The sequence below is a fragment of the Vigna unguiculata genome, chromosome 10 (genome assembly GCF_037176805.1).
Source record: "Vigna unguiculata cultivar grain cowpea cultivar isolate G323 ecotype 2 chromosome 10, ASM3717680v1, whole genome shotgun sequence".
Lineage (NCBI taxonomy): Eukaryota > Viridiplantae > Streptophyta > Magnoliopsida > Fabales > Fabaceae > Vigna > Vigna unguiculata.
This window is the reverse complement of record NC_140801.1, coordinates 35,433,638-35,441,484: the sequence shown is the minus strand read 5'-3', so window position 1 is coordinate 35,441,484 and position 7,847 is coordinate 35,433,638. Positions and strand designations below refer to the sequence as shown.

Genomic DNA, 7,847 nt, shown 5'->3' with positions numbered 1-7,847 from the left:
TTTGGGTCAGAGACAGTTTCGTGGTGTCCAGAGCATTCGGTCTTTTTATAACGTCAACGATGTTTATTATGTGTGTACTGTTTACTGTGGAGACCGATTTTTTCGTATAAGGCTTTTTGATTTGGACTGGACGGAGTTTGACTACCCTGGTACAGCAAAGACTTCTCTTGGATGTAACCCTTTGTCTTCAATAAGGTTTTTCCAAGCGTTTAGGGTGCAGTTTATCCCAGCCACGGTATGCAATATTAATCCATTGTTATTACATTTACAGTTGCATTTGTATGGCATTGATTCTAATATAGTTCATGTCTTGATTGTTGTCTTAGATGTTGATTACTGTCCCAGATTACTTCCAAATATTCTGTCGGGATAAACTTGCGTTTAATTACGCGATCAAGTTGTATGATCCCCTGTCAAAGATGTTTGAAATATATGTCGATACAGATGAGTCTTTGAGGATGGTTCTGTTTGGTTTTAGTAGGTAGATTCCATATTATGGGTTGACTGGTCCGTGTTACTTACATTTAAACTATGTAGGAAACAATGTATTTCTTCATAGGATATTCTCGGCTGAAGGAGTAGAAATGGATTAAAATAGAAATTCGGGCAGTGCTGTAAACACCCAAGTTCCAGTTGCTGCTCCTGATTTTGAGAAAGTATTAAGCAATTATGATGTTAAAGCATCTTCTTTGGTAAGACAGATATATATAATCCTGGTTTCATACTTGAATTCCTATCTATGATGCATTAACATGTTTTTTTCGAATGTAGTATCTGGATTCCAAATTTGCAAAAGAATGCTTGATCAAGGGCCGCAAGAGCTACAGACTGACGAATGACCAATCTCAATTCTGGGACTGTAAGATACGTTGGACGGGCAGAAGTTCGTATGAGTGTTACTTGACCTGTGGTTGGAAGAAGTTTTGCAAAGAAAACGGATTGGCTGCTGGTGATCGGATAAGATTTGTTGTGGAGGATGAAGAAAAGGGCGTAATCCATATATTAAAGAATTAGCTTATTGTAATGTTTTGAATATTTTGTCTGTCAAAGTATTACGTACATCCTACAAACACTTAGTTTAAGTTTCTTTTTTATGAATTTTGGAATATATAGTTTAAGTTTATGTTAGATATTTAGTATATCAACATTAATGTATTTTGGAATGTTGATATAAAACTGCTTATTTATATTGACTATTATATTGACTATATCTACTTAATGATAAATATGTACATGTCTCTTGGGATTACTATACCAAGTTTCAACTTTCGTTATCTACATTTTTTGATTAAGTTTAAAATTTAAATTAATATAAATTGAAATTAGCGAAAACTTTGAATAAATGTAAAGTATTATTACCAAATATGAAATTATTTTATAATTAATAAAAGTATATTTAAACCTTAGTATTCTTATTGGTAATATAATTTTATAAATAACATTATTTACTTTTATAACTGTTACTCATAAATAACATAAATAACAATATAACTCTTACTCTAATATTACGTTAATAAAAAAACAAAATAATTTCTATATTCGTTTGTATATAATATTACTTATTTATGTTAAAAAAGTCAATTTTATAAATAAATGTAATGTCCATAATTTGATGTATTTAATATAGTATGGATAGTTGTTAATAAAAGAACACGGATCTTCATTTGCATCAGCATATTTGATTAATAATGTCAGACATCTGGGAGGTGCGTTTGATAATTATGGTAGTGTGTTTAGTTAAATATTCAGTATTACTTGGGCTGCTCGTATGACGTTGCAAGGTCTTGTTGGGGTTCAAAACATGATTAAACTGACAATTGTGGGAGGTTAACTACATATTTAAGGTGGTGTGTCAAGTAAGAGATTCAATATCAATTGGGCTAATTATATGGCTGCAAGATAATATTCTATATAAGGAATTGCTATATGAACCTAGCAGTTATTTCAGAATATTATCTGCGCATATAATTAATTCTTGTTTTCTTGTTGGTCAATGGCAGTTTGCATATTTAATGCACTATGCCCAATACGAATTTACCATAATGTAATTGTCAGTTCAGACATGATAAATGCAAGGGATAACATCAAAGTACCACATATTCATTTATTACTGCAAGTTATTATGACAAAAAACTTATACATTACGCCAACACATCATATTTAAGAATATCAGTTAAGCATTCTTACTCTGTAACTATTCCACATATGCATGGCTAGCCAAAAAAAGATCAGGTATGTAATCGTTCATTACACATTGTTGAAAACTTCTTTAAAAACTACATTTGTGGTAGCAGTCAAAGGCTTATTCTCGGTGTCATGGATTAAAATCTTTAATCCAGACTTGCTTTTAACTCTGGAAGCTGCAACATATAACTGACCATGACTAAAAACTGGTGTAGGCAGATACAATCCAACACAATCTAAAGACTGACCTTGAGATTTGTTTATGGTCATAGCATAAGATAGCATGATTGGGAATTGTCTTCTAATCATCTTGAATGGCCATGGTGACTGAGATGGAGACATAGACATACGCGGGATGTAAACTTCTGTTCCTTTGTTTTTCCCAGTTATAATTTTTGCACTAATTACATGCTTTGCTAGTCTGGTAACTACTAATCTACTTCCATTACAGAGACCTTCAGATTGATCTAAATTTCTCAAAAGCATTATTGGTGTCCCAACTTTGAGTTTTATACTATGATTTGGTAATCCCGATGTTCTCAATGAATTTAAAAATTCTGGTGTAATACCGTCATATACATCAACGTCCATGGTATCTGAAGTATCAATACAGTCTGCGCTACGGTACTCTTTTACTTCACCTAAATTTTATCAATAACAGTTGTTAGACTTATAAAATATGACAGATGTATGAAAAAATGATAAGTATGAGTTAAGCATCACCTGGAATAGAATCCAGAACAGATTTATTGATTTCATCCACTGTTTCAATTCGACTGGCTAGAATAGCTCGTGATATCAAAAACATCTCATCATTGAATTTTTGGTGTAGTTGTGGATAAGTGCTATTGATTATAGCTTGGATAGGGTCTTTGTAGTTTTTGATTAGAAATTCTGGAGGGATTTCTATATCTACTAAGCCGTCATTAGGTTCATTCAGTGAACCATCACCAATTTTTATTATCCAGGAAGAAAACTCTTCAATTTCAGCAACAGTAGAGCTGTGCAATCCCTGCTGTAACAGTCGCATGTTTTTGGTCAAGTTTAGAATCTGACAATGCTCCCAAAGATAGGATGAGTTGATTGTTGCATGAACAATATCAGACCTGCTTCCTCGAGGGATAACAGGAAGAATTTGTCTAAAATCCCCTCCAAATACTATTTCTTTGCCACCAAAAACGAAATCTGATTTGTTGTGTTCTTTCATGATATCTTTTAAAGTTTGATCTAGTGCCTCAAAACAAAACTTGTGTGCCATTGGTGCTTCATCCCAAATTATGAGGTTTGCCAATTTCATCAAATCTGATAGTTCACTACCTTTTGTAATGTTGCAGACAGAGTGTTCAAGTGTTGGAACTGGAATTTTAAATTTTGAATGAGCTGTTTTACCTCCAGGCAATAACAAAGACGCTATACCACTTGATGCAACTGTTAGAACTATTTTTCCTTCAGAACGAAGAGCAGAAGATAATGTGTTCCACATAAATGTTTTTCCAGTTCCTCCATATCCATATAAAAAGAACATGCCCCCTTTTTCATCATGCACCGCATTTATAATCTTTTGGAAAATATGTCTTTGTTCATCTGCATATCAATAATAATTTAGATAAATAGCAATGACTTGTGTTGCAAAAATATTACGAATAAATGACTTACCTGTCATACTGCTAAAATTTGATTCAAAGATACGTAGTTCATCATCCTTGTTATAATCAAGTTCAGCATACACTAATCGGTTGCCACAGTAATTTACTACAAAATCATTAGGATAAGGCATGGAGGGAAATTCCTTTAATGATCTCCTATTGTTCTGTAAAAGCTTCTCAATTTCAATCAAAGTCAAATTTTTCAATAGTTCAAAATTCAGGTTGAGGGCTGCAACAAATAACATGAGTTAACATAGTTTCATATTCAAAATTGACATTAATATTGTTAAAAACTATTTCACCTGGATTTCGTGCAATAATTCTTTCATTATATACAATTCCATCAGAAAGCATTTCCCATGTTTTCTTCCAAACCTCCTCAGGTTTGTTGATACTATTTGACATGAGCATAGTTACGAATAATCTCCTCAAGAAGTTTCCAGATCCCCATTCATTGGCTTCCTTGATAGCTTCGATGTATTCTCTATCATCTACCAAAAATCCAGAAGCTTCACATGCTTCTCTAAATGTAGGATAAGTTATGCTTTCAACAGTTCGCAAATCTATGTAGGATATTGGACCTTTAACAATTGTTAGCATCCTTCTTAGGTAGAAAAGTTCACCAGTTGCTGGGGGAACCCAAATAAGTCTTCCAATGGTATTTCCTTTTTTCCTTGGTTTCCAACACCTTTGATTCTTATTATACACATACTTAGTAACAAATTGTGGATATGTTAGTTCCCTTGCATCTGAATATTTCTTGTTGCACTCCATCCAACTGGTGAACATGGACTCCCTAACTGTCGCTTTTGCCATGATATCATCAATGTCATCATCATCCTTGAAGTACACTGATTGCTCGCCTGGTAGATGAAAAAACAATCGTTCAACAGCTGGATTTCTTCCATGAATTGGAAATGAAAATACTCTCCAACATGCTTCGCATGGAGAAATATATTTACAATCAATATATTGTTTGATTTCATCCCTTGGAATATCAGTTGAAAAACCTTGGTTCTCATTAGAAACAATGGCAGCAGTAATTCTATCATAACCCTTATTGATGTACTTAAATAAGTACTTGATTGAATTAGAACGGTTGCACCATTCTACATTGACATGAGCCTGATATTTGACTAATATTGTAGGATTGTAAGGAACCACAAATCAATTGTCTAGTGCAATATCATTCTTCACAATGCTAAGACCATTGTTTCTTCTGCGATAATGAGGAAAACCATCTTCTGAAATTGTTGTAGTATCTTCAAATTTCTTTGGATAAAATCGAGAACATGATCCATTTTTCATGCATGGAGATGATATCTTAGACATTCCACATGGGCCGTGAATCATATGTTCTTTTACGCAGTTATACAATTCTGTATCTTCTTTGGCACATGGTATTTCAGCTGAGATTACTTTGTCAATATCCATGGCTGTCGGGTACTTGCTTGATGGATGCAAAAATAACAACAAATGAGCATGTGGCAAACCACATTTCTGGAATTCAATACTATACATGTCTGCAATCATACATCAGTTACATGATTAGAATAATCAATTAAATGAAACAAATAAATAGTAAGTATATGAAGTATACAGACATGCTATGACCCTTCCCAATATGTTCTTCTTTGTTAAATCTGACAATAGTTGGTCAAATTTGATTCTGAAAACTCTTGCAATGATATCTGGCCTATCTGAAGGAGTTAATTTTAAAGGGTTCAATATTCTGCAAATCTCTGGCCATTTTGGATTGCAAGTAAAAGTTAAAAAAAGATATGGGAATCCTACATGACCACATATTGCCATCCCATCAAAATATAATTGATCCATAAATCTCCTACCACCGACAAAGCTAGATGGAAGCATAAAACGTTTTCCTTTCTGTGAAGCTTCTGTGTAGCTCTCATTGCTTGGTTGGCAGAGGTTACTATATTTGTCAACCCTCAGCTTGGACTGATTGTTTCTGATGAATGATAGTCTTTCAGACTCAATCATTGTATATCCATCTACAACAAATTGTTGGAATAATCTTCTTGATCTAAGAATGGTCATTGGCTCACATTGTCGGGTTTGAATTCTGAAACAAAACCATTCCCTAATTGTTAAGCGGTTACGTTTGAGTGCCAAAGAATCACGATGACTAATATCATGCCTATATCCATCTTCACCATAGGGAAATAGCAGCGGATACTGATATCGCAAGTAGCTTGTGTGCAACTCGTTTATTCTTTGTAATTTTCCTGTTCTGCTTTCCATAATAATATCCCTAGGAGATGCAGTGTCAACATCTCCTACTATTAATGCAGCAACCTCTGAAACGGTGGGGATGTTGTATATACGTCCATCGTTTTGTCTATCAGCAATAAGTTTCAATTTAAGATCATGACATGGCTGCTCCGCATATTTGTCCCTTGCCATACGAAAAGATTTAGCATGGACATTGTACTTATCTAGCATGTTTGTTAATGTTCTAACAATTTCAGCATCAATATCATTGTTGTTCCTACATTGATATATGGCAATTGTTTCAGCAGATCAATACAAACATGCTACATAATATAATAACAATTGTTTAGACGAATGAATTGTACCTTAGAGATTGAATTCTGTTGTGTATCTCGTTTTCAGTATCATAAATATATAATTGAGCAAACTTTGGCTGTTGTCCAATTGGTGGAAGAAGACTACCAATTCTGTGGCATGATTGTCCTTGGATTCTCAAATTTGGTGGACCACCTCCATTGTTGTATTTATTGTCAATTTTTGCTCCAGGTGATGTAAATGCAAACATCATGTTGTATGTTCTGATATTCTTCTGATAAGTTCTGCTCTGTTTTGAATCTGATTGAAATAAAAGTTGACTTAGCTCATCCGAGGGTTTTTTCAACATTGGCAATTCAACTTTTCCATTTGAGCAACATAGCTGAAAGTTCGGATTAATCATATGATGAGATTTGCCAATGCGTTCTTGATACCACATATATGCATTGCAATGCTGACAAACATAGATCGGATCTCCTATATCTGCATACAATTTGGAAATTAATATAATTATTAGTTGAAGTTCTCATATATCATAACAATTATGTTGATAAAAAACTTCGTAGATTACTTATCTTGCATTAGTCTCCATGCTTTGATGGTTCCTATCATCTACTTCATCAATGACTGCTTAATTAATTATGATCAACATATCAGTAATAATGATGAACTGTTAATTTCATTTCAAAATAAAATTACCTTCTACTGTTTGACCAAGCGATTCAGACTCATCTGAATATGATTCTAGTTCATGAACATCTTCCAATACAAATGATTGACTTGGTATATTCCCTTGACTTATGTTAGTCACATTATTCACAGTGCCTTCAAACTTGTCAAGCAAACTTTGAGGCTTCTTTCGTGAGCCTGTAACATTTCTTTGAACATTCCTGAATCTAATATCAGAAGATCCAAGTTGTGATTCCATATGCAACGTATCTTGATTAACAAAATAAGTTGTTACATATGCTAATGGGGTACAATCTGGCATTTTGTTTTCAACGCGCTTCTGATTTTTGTATGTAGCTTTCATCCTCTTCTCCTGCATTATGAGTTTTCTTTTTATTCTTGCACTTGAACTGCATATTCTATTTTCATCGGCCATCATTCTACATTAAACACAACACACAATGATAATTATTTCGGAAATAACAACATTTGCATAATATATAAAGGTTATATTTGAAGATCATAGAAAAACTTCTACACGAAATTTTGAAAACATTACAGATATAGTTCATAATACTGCTTTGTGAACAGATAAATGAAACAATTCCAATTAATGAATAATAATAGTAAGCTGTGCTTTAACCATTTAGAACAGACTTGATTTACCAAATTCTCATCTACTTAACCATTAAAGGTTGTCTTAACATAAACTAATCTAAAGATTTTCGCAGTTGCATGATACTGGATAGATGACTCATGAAATTTTTACCGCCAAAATGAGCACCACTATAAAGTCATGTC

General features: G+C 33.4%; 1 pseudogene; it reads right to left on the bottom strand.

The window, feature by feature from the left end:
• Positions 1-2,247: 2,247 nt before the first annotated feature.
• On the bottom strand, positions 2,248-7,482 carry LOC114163640 (uncharacterized; annotated as a pseudogene).
• Positions 7,483-7,847: the final 365 nt, after the last annotated feature.